The 26,066-nt window shown below is 44.2% G+C and overlaps 2 long non-coding RNA genes across 2 annotated transcripts; one reads left to right on the top strand and one right to left on the bottom strand.

Moving 5' to 3' along the window:
• Window positions 1-547: 547 nt before the first annotated feature.
• Window positions 548-24,953, bottom strand: LOC147352973 (uncharacterized). Its single transcript, XR_015144975.1, has 3 exons — window positions 24,767-24,953; window positions 1,429-1,464; window positions 548-779 (listed from the first exon to the last, which is right to left on the bottom strand). It is a non-coding gene; the product is annotated as an uncharacterized LOC147352973 (long non-coding RNA).
• Window positions 6,238-7,669, top strand: LOC147352974 (uncharacterized). The gene is made up of 3 exons (XR_015146704.1): window positions 6,238-6,648; window positions 6,904-7,032; window positions 7,497-7,669. It is a non-coding gene; the product is annotated as an uncharacterized LOC147352974 (long non-coding RNA).
• Window positions 24,954-26,066: the final 1,113 nt, after the last annotated feature.

Consider the following 26,066-nt stretch of genomic DNA (forward strand, 5'->3'; position numbering starts at 1 on the left):
TAGGATTGAGATGATATGTTTACTATAAATGTAATGACTCTATTAGAGACAATTGGAACTTGGGGGAGGATATGGGTTCTCAGAGGTCTTGGGATTCTACTAAGCTGTGAAGAAATTGATAGTAAATAAGCCCTATAGCCTGATTTCAGGACCCTGGGTGGATTTAGCATTCTAAGCAAGATGTTTAGAAACAAAGGAAATGTTATACAATCTGTGAGTGTCTTACGAGCCTCCTGATTGCTCAGAAACCCTAGGAAGATACCAAGAAATCAGGTGCTCCAAGAAAGTGATTTTTAGGGCCCTTCTATGGAAATGTGAAATTTCTTAAAGACTGAAATTCTTCATTTAAAAAAAAAGTGGGATAGATCCTAGGACGTGGCCAGAATTTTTGAGTAGCAATTATTCCCACAGCCCGAGTTTGAGAAGAGAATGGCAACCCACTCCAGTGTTCTTGCCTGGAGAGTCCCATGACAGGGAAGCCTGGTAGGCTACAGTCCATGGGGTCACAAGGAGTCGGGCACGACTTAGTGACTGAGCAACAACAAAATTTGAAAATAAAAGTGTGTTTTGGAGACAGGAAATGGGAGAGGCTGTTTACCTCTTGTGGAATCTAGGTTTTTAAAACTTGGGTTGTTCCTCAAAGCAGCCATACCATACAACTTCAGGAGACATTGGGGCTTTGAATTCCATGCAGACAGGAATCTCTTCAGGAAAACTCCAGGAAAATAGAAATCCAGTTCACAGAGATGGGGCAAGAGTAGCAGCTACACGAAAGACAACTTGGCAAAAATTTGTAAAAGAAAAGACCATTTTAAAAATTGCATACCCTGTAAGTCCATAATTTTACTTTTGATAATATGTCTTAAGCAAACAGTGAAGACAAAAATAGTCACATACACACCTAAAGATATTTACTGCAGCATTATTTACTACATCAACCTTTTGTAAGGACTTAAAGGACTAAGAGAATTTAGTTATTATGAGGAAAACACAGATAGAAGTCAATGTGAAACTACAGGATTGAATAAGAAATCGGTAAGAAAAAAACCTATAAAATACTCCAAATATTTTTTTTAAATATACATGATTCTAAACACTCCATGGTTCAAAGAAAAAAAAAAATACTAGAGAAATAAGAAAATAGTTTTACCTGAACAACAATGGGGAAAAAAATGTATCAAAATGTGAGTAAGGCACAAAATGTGGGTATTGCTTAGAGGGAAATTTACAGCTTCAAAAATTTGTATTAGAAAACCATATGGTGTAAAATCAAAGATCTAACACTAGGAATAAGCTGGAAAAAAGGAACAAGTTTAAATCAAGTAACTAAAAAGAAACGATGTATAAAAGATATATAATATATAATAAAGAGGAGAAATCAATGAAATAAAAAAAATCAAGCTATAGTGAAAAATCAACAAAACTTACCAAAAGGAGGTCTAAAGTTGAGCATTATTAGCAAATCTGACAAGAAAAAGGAAAAACATAAATTATCAATATCAATAATGAAAGAGACTATATCATTACAGACATTAAAATGATAATAACAGACTGTTATGAAAAATGTATCACAATAAATTTATCATGGATGAAGTAGACAGATTCCTTGAAAGACATAAATCACCAGAATTTCACAAGAAGTAATGGAAAACTTTAAGAGTGCTACATCTGTTTAAAAATGCATTCATAATTTAAAAGTTTCTTTGTGGAATTTTCCACAAAGAATATTCCAGGCTTAGGCCTAGGTGGTCTAGGTGATAAATTCTATCATCTGTTTAAGGAATAAATATTATCAATCTTACACAAACTCAGGAAATAGAGGAGGAGGGGATACTTGACAACTCATTTTATGAAGGTAATATAACCCAGATACAAAAAGGAAAAAAGGAAGGAAGGAAGGGAAAAAAGAAGGGAGGGAGAGAAGAAAGAAAGGAAGGAAGGAAGGAAATTTCAAACCAACCCAATGTATGTCACTGAAGTAGACATAAAAATCCTAGACAGAATGCTTGCAATTAAATTCAGCAATTTATTAAAAGATAATATATCACAACAAAAATACTCTTTATCAATAATATGCAAGATTGGTCCAATATTAGAAAATAAATCAATGTAATTGATCATATCAACAGTAAAAAGAAAAATATGCTATAATCAGTCATCTCAATGGATTCAATTCCCATTCATAATTAAAAACTAAACTCTCAGTAAACTAGGAACAAAAAGAAATCTCTTAATCTAATAAAAAGCATTAATTTTTTAAAAGCTGCAATTAAAATCATTCTTAAGAGAAAATGAAATTTTCCCCTAAGATGAGAAATAAGACAAGGATTTCTGCTTTCACTACTTTTACTTAATATTTAGCAGAAAGTCCTAGCTAGAGCAATAAGGCAGAAATAAAACTTAAAAGGAGTAAGAATATCTTTATTTTCAGATGACATAATTATGTATAATAGAAAATCTTAAGGAATCTGTAAAATAAGTTCTAGAATTAATAAGTGAACTAGCAAGATCATAGGACACAGTGTAAATACACAAAAATCCATTCCAACATACCAGTAATGAACAATTACAAAATAAAAATTTTTAATTATATCATTTACAATAGCACCAAAAATATACAAGGGTAAATTTAACATGGGGCTTCGCTGATGGCTCAGTGGTAAAGAACCCACTTGCCAATGCAGGAAACGTTGGTTCGATCGCTGGGTCGGGAAGATCCCCTAGAAAAGGAACCCACTCCAGCGTTCTCGCCTGGGAAATCCCATGGACAGAGAAGCCTGGTGGGCTACAGTCCATGGAGTCACAAAGGAGTCGGACATGATTTAGCAACTAAACAACAACAACAAATTTAACATGTATGCAAGATTTAGACCCTGAAAACTACACAACGTTGCTAAGAGAAACTAACAAAGTTCCTAACAATTAGGGAGATATATTCTGGTCATGGGCTTGAAAAATCATCATTATTAAGATATCAATTTTCCCTCAAATTGTAAACAACTCTTTCAAATCAATAATATTTACATGATCAATCAAATTTTTTAAAACTTGAAAACTGGCAAAAAGATTTGAGTAGGAGCTCCCCAAAAGAAGATATTCAAATACCCTACAAGCCCACAGGAAAAGTGCCCAACCTCACTAATTATCACGGCAATACAAATTAAGCAAAAAAATGAGGCATCAACAAATCACCAGAATGATCCAAATTTTAAAACCTGACATGCAAAATTTGGCAAATACAGAGCAACCAGAACTCTCACATACTTCTAGTGAGAGCATAAAATTGTACAGTCACTTTGGTAAACAGTTTGACAGTTTTTTATAACTTTAACCATCTCCCTACCCTATGACCAAGTGATCCCAACCCTAGCTCTTCACCCAAGAGAAATGAAAACACAGATTTGCACAAGGCCCTCTGAAAAAATGTTCATAGCAACTGTACTCATAATCTCCCCAAACTGGAAAGGATTCAAATATCCATTAATAGGAAAATTAATAAATAAACAGTAGCATCCCATGTAAGGTAACACTATCAGCAATAAAATATGAATGAACTATTGATACATACAACATGGATGAGTCTTAAAAAACATGCTGAATGAAAGAAGCCAAAAATGAAATAGTGCACCATACAATTCCATGCATATGAAGTCCTAGAAAAAGGAAAAAAGAATCTATGGTGAAGAGATCCGGAAAGCGGATGCCTGTGGGTGGTGGGTTTGGCTAGAAGGGGGCATGAGGGAACTTTCTGCAGTGACGTTAAAAAAAGTCTTATATTTTGATTGAGGCGTCAGCTATACGGGTGTATGCACTTGTCACAACTTGTTGTGACTTAATATACGTGTTGATGTATATAAGTTATTCCTCAAAATTTTTCGCAAAGGTCAGGCAGTGAGTGCCCTAGGATCAGAGGCTTCGTGGGAATACACATCAACCATTGCACTTGGGTTGTATAGTGGGAAGATTCTCAGCCTTGGTTATCTCATTTATAAAGTGGGAAAATAATAGAGTATATCTTAAAAGATTAAATGCTAGAACGTGTGGAAAGTGTTTAGGATAATGGCTAACAAAAAGTATGTATTCAATAAATACCCGTTTCTCTCTCTTTCTTCATGTGGCTTTATCTTTAAGCCCACCTTGTAAATGTGGACTCTGTCTTTAGAACGAAATTATTCTTGTCATTGGACTCAAGGGATAAAAATCTACCAGGATACTAAAGTGAAAACAACACAATCTTTTTATTTTAATGTTTAGTCATCAGTAGGATGAAAACAAAATATACATCAAAAAAAAAGACCACAACCATTTATGACTGTAAACAAGCTAATAACCGTTGTGAAAGAGACCAGTTTCTTAAACTTCCAGCAGTGTTCCTCAGCCTGTTCACTCAGGAAACGAGTCATACAATAGTCAAAGGAGAATAAACCCTGCGAAACGTAACTTCACAGCTACCCTGGCCAACTAAAATTAACTTCAGCCGCAGTGAGCTCCTCAGAGCCACCCAGCTTCAGCTGCTCCACTGTCGTGGCCAAAATTCCCTGTGGTCAGAGGACACTGCTTCGGGCACAGGGCAGGATATTAATAAAATCACAGGTTCTGCAGCCACACAAATGAAAGGTTCACATGTCAGCTTTGTCAGGTCCAGGCTGTGGCGCCACATACAAGTTACTAAACAACTGTGTTTGTTTTCTCATCCATAAACTCTGCCCTAAAGTAACTAATCCTGATGAGGTATACTGACTGAGTGAATAAATAAACAGATGGAGATAGGCGAGTACGTTTCTCTTGGCAGGAGGGTGAACATTAAATGAAATAATACACGTTTAAAGACACTGTAAGTCCCCAGCCTTTGGACTATTTTCTTGCATATCACTCTTTTTCACTTGTCTCCCGGTCTGAATGGGTGCTTTAGTAAGGGGCTACCATGTATTCTGTGATAAACAACACAGAACAACACTGTGATAAACATCCTTGTTTCTCACAACTATGTTTTTTCTGCTTTGGAAGTAACCTACACACACACACACACACACACAATTATCTCAGGAAGTCAGAGTATATGCTAAAAAGACCTGGGGGCTAGGGGGCGGGAAACTGAGTTCACAGTCAGTTCTGACTTCGCTTCTCAGTTAAGCCGATACTTACCCCTACAGGAAGTGTGTGTCTCACCTAAAATCAGTATGAGCTTCCAAAAATGTGCCCAATGCATTGTTAGCACCACTCACGTTGAGAGTGTAACAGAATAATCATTGAGGAACGTTCCAAGATTTGCTCATAAAATCAGTAATTTTTTTGTCATTTGTTGCCATTAACAAGTAACTTGTGACCTAATAAATGTCACTATCCATTTTCTTTAATTAAAATAATAAATATTATGCAGTGACACAGATTGGCATTTATGCCTTCATTTCTGTGACGTGGGATTTATAACCAAGGCTTTCTTTGAGGGATTCCACAAATAAAGGTTATTAAGCCGCCACAAGATGAACACAAGCTCAGGTTAATGAAATCGGACAAGGAAGCGCAGTGATGGATGAAGCTGTGCACGAAGGAAAAGAGAATTCCCACCCAAAGCAAGCAGCATTCCTGGACTGGCAAAATGAATGCTCCGCTTTTCTAAGCAGTTCGACTTTAAACACATGCAGGGTGAACTCAGAGGCCACCTCAGCTCCACTGCATCGCCCTGGGGGTGGGGGCAGTGTCCAACCCCCTGGGAACCACTGCTCGCCACTGCAGGTGCATTCTAAGGGAGGACGGGGTTGCAAGGAAAGAGGAAACTACACAGGCAAATGAATCTGCTGCTGCAAAAACAAAATTAATCATTGTAATGTCCTAATCAACTACTTTGAAGACATGGTTGTAGGTTTTGAAAAAGACACTGTCTTTCACAGTAACAAAAACCAAGACAGACGGAAAAAAAAAACAAAACAGGAATATATACTTGATAGCATTTCCTAAAAGAATCTCTTCTTACCTCTGAAACTTTGCCCTTGGCCAAAGTCAGGACATGAGCCCCACGCTCCTACCCTGAGGTCCAGCCTGGCTCAGCCGCATCTTCAGCTGGTCCCCTGGAAACCCAGCTCAGGGAGATGGACTCAGACTGCCCTCCTGGGCAAAGGCTCCGACTGCTGCTGCTCGAAGCCTCTGAGGAGCATAGAGTGAAGTGGAATCACACCTCCACAGCTGAGATTGATCTCTGTGGACTTATTTACACCTCAGGACTGCAGACACCTCGGCTCACATCACTCCACAGCCAGCTCAGAGCCGTGAGGCGCAGGCCGAAGTGGCTGCTCTTCAGTGACTGGACCGTGAGAAAGGGCCCAGACCCAGGACGCAGCTCCTGGCCCCCATGCCGCTGCTCCCAGCTGCTTTTCTGGGTTGTGCGTAAGTTAAAGAGAGCAAATGTCTACTTGATGCTCAGCTACAGACAAGATTGCTCGACTGCCCGGTATTCCAAAGAAAGAGCAGGAAATACAGCTCGTCCTGCTCTCACCTGGAGGAGCCCTGCATTTGAAAGTGGCCAGAGTTGGGTCCAAATTCTGGCTCTACCACATACCAGAGGGAACTGGTGCAAAGCAGGGACACAACAGATATTGGCCCCCAGCACAGAGAGGAAGCCTTGGCCCTCCACCCGCTCCAGTGCCTCAGGTGATCTCAAACGATGAGTGCGGACGTGTGTGTACAAAATACAGAAGAGAGGAAGACATAAAACATAACACACACAAATTATATATTTGTAGATCTATGCCAGGTATAATCCACTATATCACACATGATCTATTTTACACATGCACACATGTATTCATGATCTCTCATACACACATTACAGACTATATTTTCCTAATGAAGTTTCAGTTAAGATACAAATAAAACCTATTTCCTGTCCCAAATTGACATCCACAGAAGCGACAGCAAAGAGGAGTTCCTGAAGTAGACAACCTCCCCTGGGAAAGGGTCAGCGTGACCAGGACATCATGAAGTTGGAGGACACTTGGGCAAGAATCCTCTTCCTCTGAATAAATCTGAGACTGGGTAGGCCTTGCCCTCCGGGACTCTGCTTCTTTGTCTCTCCTTTTCCACGCTCTCAGGACTGACTAGCTCCAGCCCTAGAAATGCGTTTTATCTTTGGACATTGAATATTCTCAGTCAGGTTACAGATCACACCTGTGGACTTGGGAATCATACCGTATCCATAAAACCCAGATGTTGACACCAACCTCACAGGGGATTTAAGAAGATGAGGAGTAGATGGATAGATGCATGAAGGGATGGATGGGTGGGTGAGGGAATGGGCGGATGAACAGATGAGTGGATCAGCAAAGTGCCTGGCATATAGCAAGTAATCAATAATTTTAGCTATTACTTTATTGTGATTAAGGTAACAATGACTTTGCAGATTTCTCTTCTGGTCCATTACGTGTTGACTTTAACCCTCTAGCAGGGCTCACCCTTCCATCTCAACACTATTGACAGTGTCTTGGGTTTATCACCTACAGGTGTAGCATCAGGAACACCGGGTAAGGAGATGTAGATCACAACACAGGTCCTGACAGCTCTAAAAACACCGAAACTTCCTGGTTCATGTGACAGGAGCTCCATGCCTTTGTAAGGCAGCCTACTGCTCCAGTGAATTTCCAAAGCCCCAATGTTCCCTTCCATTGTTTTGAGCCCGTACCCTGGGATACAGTCAAGGCCACAGTCTTTCAGCTTTCTGAAGCAGTGACTAAACCACAAGCAGAGTCTGGTGCGTGGAAGGTACGCTCAGCCCTGAGAAGAAGAGGCACGAACTGTTCAACCCGCCCCTTCATCTCGACTCAGAGCTTCCAACCAAAACGTGCTCAGCGTCAATTGAAGCTGTCAGCAGCACGGACATCCCTCTCTCCATATTCTCCCCAACTCTGAAATACGCCTTTCTTGGATGTCTCCAGTAGCCCACTGTTACCTCAGTGGGCAGTTGTCTTCTCTTCGGTGTCAGTATTTACAAGCGAGAGCTTCCCAGGTGGCGCTAGTGGTTAAGAACCCGCTTGCCCATGCAGGAGACTTAAGAGACGTGGGTTCGATCCCTGGGACAGGAAGATCTCCTGGAGAAGGAATTGGCAACCCACTCCAGAATTCTTGCCTGGTGAACCCCATGGACAGACGGTTATGGTCCGTGGGGTCTTAAAGGGCTATGGTCCGTGAGGTCTCAAAGGGTCGGACATGACTGAAGTGACTTAGTACCGTTTCCAAGCAAACAACACAGAAAAGTACGTACATGAAAACAAGCAGACTCTGCCCAAGTAGGGTCAAGGAGGGCAGGCTGGGGAGTGGGCAGTGCCCACGCCCTGGTTTCAGTGGCAATCAAGGGCTTCAAATCCAGCCTTGAGCAAAACTGAAAATTACTGGAAATCATGAAAGCAAGGACTGCTGACAGATGGCCAAAACTGTGGATGTTAAACACCCAAAAGACTAAGGAACCTATGTTTGGAGCTCAGAGTGGAACAACATAGAGAAATGTAATTCAGAAATGTTACAGTCTTTTCTCCAGTCACTGCCTCAAACTGTAGTGTAATTTTCTATCTGCTTGGTTAAATTTTGGGTAGATTCCAAAATGCCATGGTCACATTCACTTATTAAAAGCTATGCAAAATCCAGCCCTGGAAACTGCAAACTCACATCCACTTTGAAACCCCTCTCCTTCCTCATGGCCAGCTGGGCTTGAGCCCCAGGAACTGGGAGGCTTTCCTTTTCACCCTCCCCTTCCCAGCACTTGAGGGGTGGAAACCCCAAGGCTGGTTCTGAGGTAACCCCTCCCCAGAACCTAGGACAAGGGGGAAACAGTCGCCTCTCTGACGGTGGGGAAGGAGTACAGCCATTCTGACGTTGGCTGAGGGTCCTGTCCACTGCCAAGCGCCTTGTCGACACGGCGGTCTCCGCAAAGAGAAGCCACGGTGCCGCGGGCAGGGGAAAACGTCATCCTGGCCCCCATCCATCTTCAAGGAGCCTACCACCGACAGGAAGCGTCTGCTGCTGTTCAGCCGCACCAATGCTGCCAGCCGGGCTCGCCTATCCCAGAGCGGCAGCACCGCAGGGTCCACTCCTCCTCTAAGCCCACGCCCTTTCACGTGGAACCGAGGGAGCACCAATCCCCTCCTGGGCGCCGTGATGGCAGTGTCCCCAGCTCTCTTCTCAGGCCGTTCCTGCCCTCAGAAACCTCCAGAAGAAGCATCAGCTTCTACTCCCTATGTCCAGACACACTTCCAGAGGCAGCAGGCACCTGCCAACCTCTCCCCACGCTCCATGCTGGTCAGATGACCCCACGGGGCTGGCCACCACCAAATGGGTATGACATACCTCCTTCTGCCTCTTGAAAGTATCCCCAGCCTTGGAGAGTGATGTGCCTGAAGGTAACACCTTACTTGGCTTTGGGGGAAACAAACTGAAAAATGTTTAAGTCTGCTGTACTCTCAGCCAAACACTCCTGACTGATAACCCTCCACTGACCGCCAGACGGTGGGAGAGTCAGCCGCACAGACCCTCAGCAAGCTGGGGTGGGCCGGCATCCACAGCGTGTCTGGCTGTCTGACGGAGGGGCTCCTCAGCACCTGTGTTTCCAGCCCCAGGGCAACAGGGAAAGCCTCTGTCGCAGTGTCCTGCAACAGGAGTGTGTCCAGAGCTTCGTGTTTTTAATGCACATATGTATCACCCAGGGGTCCAAGCAGAGTGCAGACGTTCATTCAGCGGGTCCAGGGTGGGGCCCAAGAGTCTGCATTTCTCACAAGCTCCCTAGTGGTGATCCTGCCACGGGCCTGCAAATCACACTTAAGCACCTGGATTTGATTTTCTTCCCTCTGTAACACCTAACGTTCACTGAGTAATTCACATAGGCAAACACTGTGCTCAGTGTCTCTCAGGCATTACACCACTGAATTCTCTCAACAGCTTTATGAAACATGGTCACTTAAAACAAGGGGGAACTGCTCCTTAGATGGGCTGACTTGCTAGATTCAGGCTTCCAGATTAGCCATTGACAGAGCTGGGACTTCAGTGCAGGGTTGTTGTCATTCAGGTGTTAAGTCACGTCCAACTCTTTGGGACCCCATGGACTGCAACACGCCAGGCTCCCCTGTCCTTCACTGTCTCCCGGAGTGCAGGGTGAAAGTGAAAGTCGCTTAGTCGTGTCCAACTCTTTGCAACCCCATGAACTGTACAGTTCATGGGATTCTCCAGGCCAGAATACTGGAGTGGGTAGCCTTTCCCTTCTCCAGGGGATCTTTCCAAGCCAGGGATTGAACCCAGGTCTCCCACATTGCAGGTGGATTCTTTACCAGCTGAGCACAAGATGTGAGCTCCTAAACCCTGAAGCCTGAAAGTAGCAGACCAAACAAAGACGATTACAGCACAGAAACTGAGATAAACAATTGGAGGTACAAGGAAACTTCATTAACGCGGTGCTCCTATCAGACTCAGATATCCCCAAGCTGGTTGTCCCTCCTAGGAAAACTTCAATATTGAGCTTCCAGAACAGTCCCCAGAAGCAACTGAGCACAGGTTACATCACGGATTCCATTACTTCCCTCCTTGTTCATTTACAGTCGCCAAGTTCAAGCAACATCTTCTCTGTCACGGGGGACACCATGAATAATAGATACGTCATTTTTAACTGTCAACAACACACCTTGTAAATGGTGTTTGCAGGCTTTTAAACAACTCAGCGAACCATTCTTCTGACATCATTTTTATACCATGCTTTGCAAAGAAGTGAGGAAGGATCTGAAAAAAGCACGTGGATTAAACTGCAGAATCACATTCACCCAAATGTCTAGTTTGCATTTAATAGTGCATCGCGTTCTTCCCTCACTCCACTCTGATAACTAGCGTCTGCTATGGAGACAAGACGATTAAAATGTTGTGGTGTTTTTGGTGGCTAAATAGGCTCACCTTTCCTTGTGACAGTTTACAGAGTCGGGATCACTGTCGCTCCTTCCTACTTTTAAGGTGACACTGGGAAGATTAAAGAAAACAAGCTGCTTCCTTGCAGCAGGACGCTGGCTAGTCGTAGGTTTTGACTCTGGGTTTGGACAAGGTAACATGAATCTCCCGTTCACCTGTGATGAAAGCTTTATTTATCCTAAGACAAAAATCTTTTCACACATGTGCATGTCTCCACATAAAGTAAATCTTTAGGCCTATTTGTCAGGTGATACGAGAGTGTCATTATCACTGGAAAAACAAACACATCTGTAACTACTCCATGACCCATCAACAAGGGACTCAGCTAATGGCAGGTATATAGTGAGGACTTAACCAAAACTGAAATTTAATTAATAAGTAATTAACATAAATAAATGGAATATTCTTGATTATCTTCTTTTGAAATGTTTTTATTTTGGAAACTTTCAAATATATACAAAAGTAAAGAGGGTAGTATAATAATCTCCATATACCCACCCAACTTCAGTGATTTACTGACTTGGGGAAATTTAATTTATAACCCACTCTCTTCCTTCCACTTTTGGATTTTTGTAAAGAAAATCTTGGATATTGTATCATTCTATGCATTAATCTCAATTATCTTCTAGATATTGTTCAAATATAGATTTTCTCATCTCCATCCCCACTAGCCTATCTTTATTCAGACTCTAAACACCTGTCGTAGTAGATTGACTGCTACTGCTAAGTCGCTTCAGTCGTGTCCGACTCTGTGCAACCCCATAGACGGCAGCCCACCAGGCTCCCCCATCCCTGGGATTCTCCAGGCAAGAACACTGGAGTGGGTTGCCATTTCCTTCTCCAATGCATGAAAGTGAAAAGTGAAAGTGAAGTCGCTCAGTCGTGTCCCACCCTCAGTGACCCCATGGACTGCAACCTTTCAGGCTCCTCCATCCATGGGATTTTCCAGGCAAGAGTACTGGAGTGGGGTGCCATTGCCTTCTCCAGGTAGATTGACTAGTAGCTCCCAAAACACTAGTCCTAACCCTTGGCACCAATGAATGTGACCTTATCTAGGAAAAAAAAGTTGTTGCAGCTGTGATTAAATTAAGTATGGGATCATCCTGGACTTAGGATGGGCCCTAAACCCAGCACCAGTTTTCTTCATAAGAGAAGTTGAAGAAGATTCAAGACACAGGCACACAGGGAGAAGGCCATGTGAAAAAGAGGCAGAGACTAGAGTGATGTGTCTCCAGGGCCAAGCAGCACCTGATGTCACCAGAAGCTGGAAGAGACAGAGGACTCTCCCCTGGGACTATGAGAGAGAGCGGCCTTGCCAGCACCTTGATTGTAGACTTCTGGCCTCCAGAACTGTGAGACCCTATATTCCTGCCACCAAGTTTGTGCTCATCTCCTCTCTAGAATGAGGACATCGGCAGTGCCAACCCTACAGGTCACTGTGAGGATAAACAACCTCCTGGACATACACCACCTGGAACAGAGCAGGCACTCAAAAATGGTTGCTGTTTGTAGCAATCAGGAATCTTTCTGTTGAGAAACAAACGTAAGTGCACTAAGGGGAAAACAAGAACTCATTGTTCGTACAATGGAAAAGTCTAGGATACAGGGCGCTTCAGACACAGCTGAATGAGGGGGCCAAATAATTTCACTGATTCTGGAATGTCTCTTTCTCTCCATTTCTCAGCTTTTCTATTCTCTGAGTTGGTTCATTCTCTAGGTGACTTGCTCCACATTGTGATTCCTAGAAGTTCCAAGCTTCCATACACAGTGTGGTGACCTCAGGGAGGAAGAACACCTCCTTCCCAACTGCTGTGGCAAAGGCACAGAACTGAGTGTCTTGGGATCATCTTGAGTCACTGAGCCTTCCCCGAACCAACCACTGTGATGAAAGGATCAGGTCTGTCAATTGCTAATCCCTGGAGCCAGGAAACCAGGGTTGGCTCCAAATGAAATTAGAGATGGGGTGATTTGCTGAAGGGAAAATGAGGTGCTGTGATCAGGAGGAGGAAGAACAGATTCTGGGCAGGCAAAGATCACAGACGTCCAGTCACCACGAAAATTTTCATCCTTCTCGTGTTCTAAACAGACGGGGCTTCCTGGCCTGCTGCCCCAGCAACAAGGGGTCCCTCCAGTCCGCACCCACTGCCACTGTGTCTTACAGATTTCTACGAGCCCTAAGAGGGCATGGGCCCCACACTTCCTCCCAGCTACTGCACAGCTCAAATTAGTCACTCCATGGGCCCCTTCCGAGGCATATCAGAGACCAGCTGTGCAAGGACCTGTCACCTTCTTGTCAGCGAAAGTTTTCTGCCCAAAGAACTTTCGTCATCGCTCCTTTCTCAAGTAGCTGGATGTCACTTGAAGAGACAGCTGAAGTCACTCACAATGGCTGGGCTCAAATCAGCGCTCACTGGCCTTGTCAGAGAAAGCCTCACCCCGCAGCGAAAACTGTCACTGATCATGTTTAGATATGTACGCAGAGGTATTAGATTAGAAGACAGAATGCACAAGATAGGAGTTTAAAAGAGGCCAAGTTGCAAGGGAAATCTTAATAGGAAGAAGTCAAGGCTTACAGTTGGAGGTAGTTGGGGGCATCTTTTTCCAAAACCCAATTTATACTTCCCATCAAAACCAGCAAGTGCATACATACATGTACACACACACCCCCACACACATGCAGACCCCAACGGCCAGTATGTATTCACAGCCTACCTCCCACAGAGGATATACCTTATATTGACCAACATGCTTTATAAATACCTGAACCTTGACAGGATACCAGTGGGTAGTTGCTTTATCCAGATTACTATAAATGGATAGTTTTTATCTTTTGATCAAAACACTGCTAAATCATGTCAGAAAGTAAATAGTCACTCAAAAATCTCAATTGTCTTTTGGAGTAAAAACATACTAATCAAACTGTATTTGTTGCCTTTCTCTGCATTTGCTCTTCATTTAGGGCAGGGCTTCCCAACCTCAGCACCGCTGATATTCTGGGCTGGGTAATTCCTTGTTCAGGTCGAGGCAGGGATGATCTTGTGCTTTGTAAGATGTTTAACAGCATACCTGGTCTCCACTGCAAGCCAAGAGCACTCCCCGCTTACTGCCAAATGTCTCTTTGGGGCAACACTGCCCCAGATTGAGAACCATTAGCTTAAAAACTCTTAAGTGTATGTAGTCCAGCAGGCTCCTTTGTTCACGGGAGTCTCCAGACAAGAATATGGGAATGGGTTGCCATTCTATTCTCTAGATGTTTCCGACCCAGGGATTGAACCTGGGTCTCCTGCACTGTAGGCAGATTCTTACCATCTGAGCCACCAGGGAAGTCCCAAGAATTTTTAAAAGGGTCTTCAGTTCAATTCAGTCGCTCAGTCGTGTCCGACTCTTTGCGACCCCATGAATTGCAGCACACCAGGCCTCCCTGTCCATCACCAACTCCCGGAGTTCACCCAGACTCACGTCCATCGAGTCAGTGATGCCATCCAACCATCTCATCCTCTGTCGTCCCCTTCTCCTCCTGCCCCCAATCCCTCCCAGCATCAGAGTCTTTTCCAATGAGTCAACTCTTCGCATCAGGTGGCCAAAGTACTGGAGTTTCAGCTTTAGCATCATTCCTTCCAAAGAAATCCCAGGGCTGATCTCCTTCAGAATGGACTGGTTGGATCTCCTTGCAGTCCAAGGGACTCTCAAGAGTCTTCTCCAACAAAACAGTTCAAAAGCATCAATTCTTCAGCGCTCAGCTTTCTTCACAGTCAAACTCTCACATCCATACATGACCACTGGAAAAACCATAACTTTGACTAGACGGACCTTTGTTGGCAAAGTAATGTCTCTGCTTTTCAATAAACTATCTAGGTTGGTCATAACTTTCCTTCCAAGAGTAAGCGTCTTTTAATTTCATGGCTGCAGTCATTTTGGAGTGCAAAATGCAGTGATATGGAGTGCAGTGATTTTGGAGCCCAAAAAAATTAAGTCTGACACTGTTTCCACTGTTTCCCCATCTATTTCCCATGAAGTGATGGGACCAGATGCCTTGATCTTCGTTTTCTGAATGTTGAGCTTTAAGCCAACTTTTTCACTCTCCTCTTTCACTTTCATCAAGAGGCTTTTTAGTTCCTCTTCACTTTCTGCCATAAGGGTGGTGTCATCTGCATATCTGAGGTTATTGATAGTTCTCCTGGCAATCTTGATTCCAGCCTGTGCTTCTTCCAGCCCAGCGTTTCTCATGATGTACTCTGCATATAAGTTAAATAAGCAGGGTAACAATATACAGCCTTGACGTACTCCTTTTCCTGTTTGGAACCAGTCTGTTGTGGTCCAGGTCTCCCCTTGGAGGGGATTAATCAAGCTAAGTAAAGTGCAATGATAACACTGCTCTGTTTGTACAGCTTTTTGTTTTTTGTGGCATTTTAAGTTGCCTTTCTATTCTCCAACTATTCATCTTTAGCAAATCCTTAAGTATTTCTAGTGTCTCAAGAAAGCATCAAAGACTTTCTCCCCAAAATATCTCTTTTCTGAAGACTGACACTCTTCTGTTTCAGTCTAAATGAATGGGGTAGTAGGAACATAGATTAATACACCCAGGACTTCCCTTCATCGCTCTTCTAAGTTGGATCCATTGTTTCCTGGGCCCCTCAGATTCCCCACTGCTTTGTTCATGTGTATCCTGTGTGAGAGACTAAAATTTTAATACATGTGCAACTGTGAAAACTGTGAAGATAAATCAAGTTATATGAAATGTAAAGACCTAAAATTATATTTTAACAAATGGATCAAAAAATCACACATCTTAGAAGGGCTGAATACAAAATCATTACCATAGGAGGCCACATATTTATTATAAAAATGCTGCCATGGCCCAAACCACATTTATCCTTTCCTTGGAATATTCATTCAGATTCTATATTGCATGCTTTAGAAACCTTCACAAAGGGAGAAAGATCTGACTTGAGAAACTGTCAAAAGTTCTAAAGCCAAGTGATATGAAGGTCCAAGAGGGAGGGGATATATGTATACGTATATCCCTGGTGGCTCAGAGGTTATAGTGTCTGCCTCTAATGCAGGAGACCTGGGTTCGATCCCTAGGTCGGGAAGATCCCCTGGAGAAGGAAATGGCAACCCACTCCAGTATTCTTGCCTGGAGAATCCCATGGACAGAGGAGCCTGGTGGGCTACAGTCCATGGGGTTACAAAGAGTTGGACATGACTGAGCAACTTAACTTTCATATCTGATCCACTTCATTGTACAGCAAGAACTACCGCAACATTGTAAAGAAACTATATCCCAATTTAAAAATGAGTGAAGGTGTTAACTCTGGACTTTCTTTCTTCTTAATTCATGAGGTTACTTCCCTCATTTTCTACCATCGTATACCTAACCTGGGGAACACATACCTCTGGCTTTGATCAAATTAGATCGATGAGACAAAACATAGAAAAAGCATGAGATTTTTTTTGTTTTTGTTAAAGATGATGGTTTCCCTTTTAAAAAACAAAATCACTTGTATGCTACTCAATAAAACATAAGTATAAGATAAACATTTTTCTGAGTTTTTTGAATCATAAAGTCAAGGAAGATACAGAGCATGTGATACCATATAACTTTCATGTGACTCCTGGCAGGAGTCATCACTCAGATTGAAAAGCGCAGAGCCAGTAAGTTGAGGGGAAAGAAGAAGAATGAGCAATCTGCACTTCACTCAGAGTCCAGCTGGTACCAGAGCACAGTCATTTGTAGAGGAGCTGGTCATCCTGTAGCTGCAATAACTCCCTTGGGATATCATGCACACTGACAGCTTTAAATACCATCTATATCCTGCAGCTGCTGCTGCTAAGACGCTTCAGTTGTGTCCAACTCTGTGCGATCCCATAGACAGCAGCCCACCAGGCTCCCCCATCCCTGGGATTCTCCAGGCAAGAACACTGGAGTGGGTTGCCATTTCCTTCTCCAATGCATGAAAGTGAAAAGTGAAAGTGAAGTCGCTCAGTCGTGTCCGACTCTTAGCGACGCCACGGACTGCAGCCCACCAGGCTCCTCCGTCCATGGGATTCTCCAGCCAAGAGTACTGGAGTGGGGTCCCATTGCCTTCTCCGATCTATATCCTAGCAACTCCCAACTTCCTTTTCTAGCTCAGACCCCGCTCCTGTAACCCGCTGTCCTGTCACCTGTTCAGCATCTCCACCTGGAATTCTAATTAGGCATCTCACATGCCACATGCCCAAAAGCAATCCCCAGTCTTCAACTCCAAAACCCACTCCTCCCCTAACTCTCCCCTCTCTGATAATGGCAGCCCATCCTGCCAACTGCTCAATGCCAAACCCTTGCAGTTACCCTTTTTTTCTCTCTCCTCTTCTCCAGGACCTCAAATCTAGTCCAGCAGTCAATCCAGTTGGCCATAACGTCAAAATAAGTCTGGAATTTGATCACCTCTCCCCACCTCTACAGCCTGGCAAGCTACAGTCCATGGGGTTGCAAAGAGTCAGACACGACAGAGCGACTAAGTACAGCACCCGAGGCCACTCCACTGCTGCCACCCAGCACCAAGCGGCAAGCCTCTCTGCAGCAGTGCAGCACAGTGCACGGCTTCTGCCTTTGCCCCCCCATTGAGGCTTCTTGGAGCAGCAACCTGAAGAGGGCTTTCAAACTGTGTGAGGCAAGTCACCCATCTGCTCAACGCTGTGGCTGCAGCCAGCTCCCCCATCTCAGAGTAGCATCCACGCTCCCTGGAGTGGCCTGACATGGCCAGCACTCTTTCCTGGCCTCTCGGGCTTAACCTGTCTGCTTAGGGCTAGGGTCGGGGCTCGGGTCATCTCCTACTGTCTCTCCTTGTTAGTGCTCTGCTCCAGCCACCACCCTCCTCACTGTTCTTTGAACGCACCACGTATGCTCTCTCCTTAGGGCCGCCTGAGGGCTTTGGATTGCTTGGATTGCTTTTCTACTGCATATTTATTCCCCTCCCTGGTTTAAGTCTTCACTCAAATCTCACCTTTTTATTGAAGGCTAACCTGACCAGTCATTTACAATCACAACCACCGTCCAGCCTATGATCTCCTTTTTTCTTGTCCACTGTTTCCTTTTCTGCAATACTGGTGACTAGTAGACGCATTTAATTTACTGACCACTGTGTGTCTTCACCATAGACTAAAAGCTCTCTGAACATAGTGGTCTTTGTTTATGGACATATTCCAAACATTTACAACAGTGCCTGAAACACAGTAGGTGCACAATGAATATGTATCAAGGAAATGCATTGAATGATTCCACTTTTGAGACTCTCTCTAGAAGTTCTCCCACTTATTAAACATGAGATGGATTTATTGAGAATTTGGAAGATGGAAGCAATGGAAGCAATGGAAGGCCAAGGCAATAAGGCTGTCAAAGGTGATGCTGAAGGGACTACACGTGGGGTCGTGGTTGAGCAATCACAACATTGACATTTATAGACTCTTTGCAGTTGGCAAAGGAAGCTGGTAACCCAGGAGAATAGGGCTGAGATGAGGAAATGCAGATTGTAAGGATGACAAATATCACACTCAGAGAGGAGTGAAGGAACAGAGAGGGTTAGGGATCAGGGTTACGGTCAGGAAGGGCCATTTCCAACCAAGTAAGAAAACCATTAAAAATGAAAATAGTAGAAGTAATCAATAAAACTGATTTAGTAAATAGATCAGGGAAAGTTCTAAAAAGTATTTTGAGTTCTTAATAAAAAGTCAAATAATGAGAACTGAGAATTTTCAGAACATAAAACATAAATAGCTAGTATCATATGAAAACAATCCCCCTTGAATGGTGATTAAAACATGCTGAATGAAATGAAAATAAAATACTATGTTTACATATCATCATTGGAAAGACATAAAAATAACAACATACAATGATTCAAGGACTGTAGTAAGACAAATAACCTAAAGCTCAAGGTATAATATAAACTGGAAAATTCTTTCAAAAAGGAAATTTATAGAATGAATCAAAACCATTAAAACATTCATATGCTTGGGCCAGGAATTCTACTTCTACGAATCTGTGCCAAGAAAAAATCAGGAATGTGGGCAGAGATTTATGCAAAAAGACGCAGTATAATGGAAAACTTTCTAAAAAAACAAAAACATTATAGTGATTATATAAATTATAGCATTTCTATAGAGCAGAACATTGTGCAACCATCAGTAATTACATTCATGTAAAATGTTAATGACCTGGGAAATGCTCATGATATAAGGTCACGTGAACTAAAACAGGGACAATGCCATCTATGACATATAGTAAGAACAAACATAACATTTAATTCTAAATTCAAAAGTCGATTTTTTTCTCTCATTTAATCTCTGGTTAGGGTTATCAAAAATCAGTTTATTAGTTTTCTTTAAGAAAAGCAAAAACATAGCCAGTTTTTAATGCAGAGAGAAATGAATGGTATGTTGGAATTATATAATTTTAGAACAGTTATGCACATAGACCCCGAAGATTATTTTCTTATGCCTAATGGTTTATTATGCACAGCTTTGCATGAAAATAATTTTCCATTTTAACGCATATTCCACTGCTCTGGTCTCAGTTTCCTAACTTTTCAAATGAAACATAGTCTGCCTAGATTAAAGGTCAGCAAACTTTTCTGAAGACTCAGCAAATACTTTGGGCTTTGTGGGCCAAACAGTTGGTTTCTGTTACAACTATTCAACTGCACTGTTGGAGTGAGAAAGCAGCGCATAGTCAAGTTCCAATAAAACTTTATTTATAAATGCAAATAAAGGGACAGATATGACCCAGGGGCCATAGTTTGCAGACCCCTTAACCTAATGGCTGACAGTCTTCGATTAGGTGACAGCTCAGACCCCGACTCAGAGGTCGAAATGCCAGCAGACTCCTGAGAAGAAATGAGAGTATACACATAGTGTGGCAATCTCATGAGCTCCCAAGTTGGAAAAATCTGGGTTCACAACCAAACTTACTTCCTAGTTGTGTCTCCAGTTACAACATGCTTTCATCACTATGAGTCTTGGTGTCCCCTTTTGCAAACTGGGATGGTAGCCCAGAACCCCCAGGGGCTGAACGAATCAAGAGCTGATGGTGTAGACAGTGCAGAAGCAGGAAACAGTCAGGATAAAGCTAAATTATGACACAATACGACTTTCCCCAGAATCTGGGGGCTTAAACCAATATGGTTTATTTCTTGCTCATGCTTCTCGTCCATGGCTGATCAGCTGGGAGCTCTGTTCGACACTGTTGTCCCTCCAGGACCCAGCCTAATGAAGGAGCCCTTAAACAGAGCTCTTCTGGTTAGAGTGGCAAAGGGAAAACTGGAGTGGCTGAATCAGGTGTTAGATCTTAAAGCTTTCACCTGAAGTGATCCCTCCACCTCCATTCCCATTTCATTGGCTGGAGCAAGTTATACAACTACACGCAACTCAGGGGTCCTAGAAATGCTAGGAATGGGGCAAGGGCATCCAGGAATAGTTTGTTAATTGCACTAATAACTACCATAGCAAGACAGGAGGATAATAAGAGCTAACATTCGCACACATTTGGCATAATCTAACACAGTGCTAGGGCTTCCCAGGTGGCTCAGTGGTAAAGAATCTGCCTGCCAATGCAAGAGATGTGGATTTAATTCCTAGGTCTGGAAGATCCCCTCAGAAAAGGAATGGCAACCCACTCCAGTATTCTTGCCTGGGAAATCCCATGGACAGAAGAGCCTGGTAGGCTACAGTCCACGGGATCCAAAAGAGTGGACAACTTGGCGACTGAACAACAACAACACAGTGTTAACTACTTTTGTTACAAGTTGGGAAAACCAAGCCAAGAAGATAAAAGCAGAGTTAGAAATGAATAGGGCAAGATATGTGGTCTGGGGTTCCCTATTGTTACACAAAATCAGGGGATAGTCCTTCAGACAAGACCGGCTTTTTCTAAATACTTTCTTCAACTCTCTAACATGCTCCCCTTTTGTAGCTGGGCCTTATTACTGTTAAGAAGACTGTGATCAGAATCCATCATTTAAATTCATGTCCAACTCTGTGAATCCCCAACACAAAGATTGTTATGGACTGCATATTTATGTCTCCAAAATTCATATGTGAAGCTCTGAACCATCCTGTAACTATATAGGAGATGGAGCCTTAACTGTTCTTGCCACTGTTCTTGCCTGGAGAATCCCAGGGATGGGGGAGCCTGATGGGCTGCCGTCTATGGGGTCGCACAGAGTCGGACACAACTGAATCGACTTAGCAGCAGCAGCAGGAGGTTAAATGAGGTCATAAGGATGGGGCCCTAATTCCATAAAACTGGTGCCCTTTGGAAAAGAGAAAGAGAAGCCTGAACCCTCTCTCCTCCATGTGAGCACACAGAGAGAGTCTGCAAGCCAGGAAGAGAGCTTTTACCAGAAACCAAACCCAGCCAGAACCTTGACCTTGGACTTTTCAGCCTGCAGAGCTGTGAAAAAATAAATATCTGTCATTTTAGTCACCCAATCCAAGGTATTTTGTTGTGGCAGTCTGAGCTGGTTAATACAAAGATCTAAAGAACACAGGCCTTCTCTCTAGACTTGATTTTCCAATATGACCTCAGTTTACTCAAAATTGCCTTGTGACATTCACACACAGGTCTGTGGAAAATCCAAAGCTAAGATTGGGTCAAAAGAGAAACGCAGGCTTAGAAATTAGAAAGGCCCATGTTCAAAACCCAACTCCATTCACTGAGTGACCTTGGGCAAGTTGTATAAGCACTCTGAGCCCCACCTTCCCTGTCCATGAATTGGGTGATCATCTCTCTCATGGAAAATAAAGCAAGTGGGGGAATGCAAAGCATGTCCGCTCTCAGGCAGAGGAATGAGATGAAGCCACTCTTGTATCTCCACCATCTTGGATGTGGTTGGAGTTGGGATACAAGATGTGGACTAAGTCCAAGGCCTGCTTTAACATTCTTGTGGACTAAACGGGTGAACATGAGTGGCCAAACCTATGAGCTTTCAGAGAAAGATTTTACTTCTCCTGTGAAGAACATCCCAGGGTTAATTACAAGATGGCTCCAGAAGCATATGGCCTGGCACAAAGGAGTTGTTCAACAAATATTCCCTTCCCCCTCTTTTCCTGCCTTACTACACCCCCAAGGGTTTAGGGATCTCAAAAGTGAACATAATTAGGTGACATGATGCACCTAAGGAAGAGAGGAGGAAGAAGGGAGGGAGGCACATCGTGTGGTGAGCTGACAGGGATGCCAGCATTTCCCACGGCCTCTCATTTACACCTGACACCTGTGAGGAAGGTGCCATCACACTCAACATAGCAAGGAGGAAACCAGATGTCAGGAAAGGAAACCGATTTGACCCCACCCCAGCCCCACAGTCCCCTGTGGCTGGGTTGATGCTCACACCCAAGTGGGCTCAGGCTCCAAAGTCTATGCTCCTCACCCAGCATCTTGTGAACATCAAGAACTGGCCTGGTTTCTTGGATTCTGTGCAAATCCCTATCACAAAAGTTAGCCAGAAAAGGACAAAATATCAGAATCTTTGTCCCCTGCAGCTCCACCCACTGAGTTTAGACCTGAGAGGAAAGTGTTTGCTGTGGTGACACTGGGATACATGGAGAGGGGATGGGGTGGGGACGGATCTGGAGACAGAGGCGGGGATTCCAGCACAGCATCCGCCAGCAGTGTCCTGTGAGAGCTGGCCAAGTGCCTGCCCCTTTCAGGCCTTAGGGTCCCCTCCCCTAACATGAGAGCATGGGTAAACAAGGGACACAAAGAGCCACCTCAAACATTTCATCACTGGCTTAGTTTTCTAGACACACGGAGCTGGAATCTTGGGAGCCTGCTTCTTCCAGATGACTGGCTCAGCTCTCGGCTCCATTTGCCCGGCCACGCGGCCAAAACAACAGCCGCAACGGGCTTTCTTAAAAAAGTTGAATGGAAACCAGACCAAATACAGTCGCCAATAAAGAGAACCACTCTGTCCAAAGGTGCAGATTCCGCAAGTTCCTGGATGGGAGGTGAGGGGAGGAAGCCGCTGCTTCCAATGAGGACTTCATTCCAGAATCCCACACAGGGCCTCAAGAGTGCCCGGGGGTAATAAAGAGAGGACTGTATCAGTGCAGAGGCCCGAGTCCTGCGGGAGAGGCGTGCGGGGGACAAGGCCAAGGCTCTTTCCAAAGAATCAGAGTCCGGCTCTTCCAACAGGATGCTGACTCTTCCATTTCCGGTGTGACGACTTGAACCTGGTGAAGACGGGCCCTGCCAAAAACCTGTCGGCACTAAGTGTGTTTTCAATTGGCAAATGGCAGGAAGGCGGGAGAGCAAACCTTCATCAGACCTCGGGGTGCAGGGCGGGATGCGGGTCTGCCAGTGTCCCTGCTGCCGACACGAGGGAGCAGCGGCCCCGCCCGGAAACTCAGCACTCAGAGTCGGAGGGCACCGAGGCTGTTTTCCCCTTCAGTAAGTTTCCAGATTAAAAAAAAAGAAGACTGCTTTTTCATTTTCAATTAAAAAAAAAAACCAGTACAAGCAATTCTTCTGCGTTTGCGTTACTCCCCCGTCCAAGGTGCCCAGCTCTGCACCACCCCCCTCATGCCCATGACCACACTGCACTGCCACGTCTTCACGGACCTGTTTCCTCCCCTTCGCTAGCCCCTCCACAGCCCTTGTTCCCTCCCTTTCTCTATGGAACACCAGACAGAAGACAGCACGATAGGAAAACCCTGAACTTCGGAATCTGAAGGAAATCAGAGCTGGTTCCAGCCTCAGCCCGCCATTGACAGCTCTGGACCAAATGGTTTCAGGTCTCTGTGACTCTCCCCGTCTGTCACACAGCGAAAAGGACCTCAGCACAGGCTCCTTCTATTGAGACAGAGCGCATGAAGATGCTCACACAGGGCCAGTGTGATCTGTGCTCCTCTTCCTCCCTCTCCAGGCACAGAACCAGACACCGTCCCTCCCTCAGAGAATCATGATTCTGCAGACAGTCCTATTCCAGGGGGAGAGCTCATCGTGGGGGGAGGCAGCTACCCCACTCTAGGGGGCTTTCGGGCAGATTCCAGGAAGAGGTTAAAATCTAAAATTTGGTTTTGAATGACAACTAGAAATGTTTCTGGAGAAGAAGGGGATGGCAGCCCCAAGGGGAGGAAAACAGACAAGGTGACAGAACATAAGCGAAGAGAATCAACCTGCAGGACCCTGCGGGTATGAGGAGGGAGGGGGACATTTAGGATGTGGTCAGTGATAAAGGTCCCTCGTAGCACCACAGCTGGCATAAAAAAGGTGCTCGAAACTATGGAATCCATTAGTAAATGAACTAATCTATCTCAAAAGACATTGTTTGGTTTGCTCAAAACATTCTATACTCATTACTCTGAACAAAATAATGATGATGACAATGATGATGATACATAAAGAGAAAAGAAAGGGTGCACAGAAAAGAGGAAGAGAGAAAAATAATTACATGTGTGTACTATATACATATATATACAAACACACATACTTTACTGTTTTAATGCCAAAACGATAACTTCAATTGCTCCTTCTCCACGTGTCAGCGGAGCTGCAACCACGCGCTCATGTATCACATAGGCCTCCTTGAGTCCCTGATCACAAGGGGCACTTCCTCTACTCGATTTCTTTACAGGGACGTAAATTCACCATCACAAACCATCAGGGGAAAGTTAGGCAACACAAAAAGGCAGAGCTTTGTCATTGCTATCGTTGTATAACTAGCACATAGCAGCTGCAGAAAGATTAAAAATATACACACGTAAAGAGAAAAGGAACACAGGCCTGGGGTACAGCCTGTAGGACCGTCCCTCCACCCAAGCACACACTTGTGCATCTCAAACACACATACACACTCACAGGGGCATATGCGCGGCATTCCCTGGCGGATCTGTCTTCAGACTTGTAGCAACGGTAGAGGACCCCCTAGCCAGAGATCTGGCACACCACCCGCTGACATCCCTGAAATAATTAACAGAGGCCAGCAAACGTATTCTGTAAAAAGTCAGAGAGTAAACGTTTCAGGTTTTATGGGCCAGAAGGTACCTGCCACAACAACTCATCTCTGCTGTTGCAGCATGAAAAGCAGCCTGGAATACAGTAAAACAAACAGGTGTGGTCCTGTGCCAATAAAGCTTTATTGACAAACCAGGAGGTGAATCAGACTTGGCCCGAGGGCAGTAATTTGCCCTCCACTAGATTAGAACCTAGGAGAAATGGGAAAAACTCAGGAGGGTGGGAAATTAAAGCGCACCCCCCATTGAAAGGCAAACCTCCGTTCCAGTGGTATACACTATTCTAACAAAGGTTTCTGCTTTAACGTGCACCCTCTGACTAAAACAATGACTGCAGATAATTAGATCAAGTGAAATCCCGCTTTCTTCCCAAACAAGCATTCTGACATAGCCAACTTCACCCATTTTCCAGCTCCCATTTCAGAGAGAGGGAGCCAGAACAGAAGTTACTCAGACATGTCAAAGAAATGTAGCCGAGTGGGGTTAGGGTGGTGTTCCAGTCATGTAAAATACCCTGGATCACATGCCATCAACAAATGATTTATTAAAAGCTACAAGATAAATACCGATAAAGTCTTCAAATAGAGAGGCCCATGACATGTGCACAGGGGGAGAGAATCAGAATGATTTATAGGCAAGGAGACAGGCTGCAAATACAGAAAACCTTCTCCACCTGTGGGGAGGATCCTGGGGAAAGCTTTCCCGTCTGCAAACAGCCTTCCCGACTACGGTAATAAAATACACTTCTCATAACAAAAGCCGCTTCACACCACTTTCTCCCACAGGTTTTGAGACATAATTCATGAGTCCTTCTACCGTCCAGATCTGAGCCTGTACAGTCTATTCTCAGTTGGTTTCTTCAAGACAGAGTCTCTGCTTCTCCCGCTGAATCTTAATGACCAGGCGAATCGTAATGCGCTGCCACAGGGCTGGAAGGTTTTGCCACTGGGACACGTGTCCTGCACACCAGGTCCCCTGCTCTCCCTCGCTGAGCAGGGCCTTTCAGGGATCAGCGCCCGCACTTAACTCAATGTTCTGCTCAGCTGCTCACTCCAACTTTGCCCTTTCTCATGGCTCCTGTAAAGATCTGAGACATCTTCCAGGACTGTTAGCCCATGTGGGGAGGTTACACTCCAATTAAACTT

The sequence above is a fragment of the Bos grunniens genome, chromosome 18 (assembly GCF_055505025.1).
Source record: "Bos grunniens cultivar Pamir isolate PY7600 chromosome 18, Bosgru_T2T1.0, whole genome shotgun sequence".
In the NCBI taxonomy this organism is placed as follows: domain Eukaryota; kingdom Metazoa; phylum Chordata; class Mammalia; order Artiodactyla; family Bovidae; genus Bos; species Bos grunniens.